This window comes from Pteropus alecto, unplaced genomic scaffold, assembly GCF_000325575.1.
Source record: "Pteropus alecto unplaced genomic scaffold, ASM32557v1 scaffold435, whole genome shotgun sequence".
NCBI lineage: Eukaryota > Metazoa > Chordata > Mammalia > Chiroptera > Pteropodidae > Pteropus > Pteropus alecto.
The window spans coordinates 282366-282687 of record NW_006436300.1 but is presented as its reverse complement, the minus strand read 5'-3'; positions in this window follow the sequence as shown (position 1 = coordinate 282687).

The following is a 322-nucleotide window of genomic DNA, read 5'->3' as shown; positions in this document are numbered from 1 at the left end:
CAGTAAGACATATATATATATGTATATATATATATGCCTTACATATATATATGTATATATATAAACATACACATACATATATATATCATTGTGTGTTCACCGCCTATAGTTAGATTTCTTTCTGTCACCACATATTTGACCCCTTTCACCTTATCTACCACCTCCCTCCTCTCCCCTCTGGTAGCCACTAGTCTATAGTCTATGTCCATGAGTCTCTGTTTGTTTGTCCTGTTCATTTGTTGCTTTTAGGTTTATATCCTACATATTAAGTGATATCATCTGGTTTAAAAATTTTTTCTGTCTAGCTTATTTTGCTTAGCCT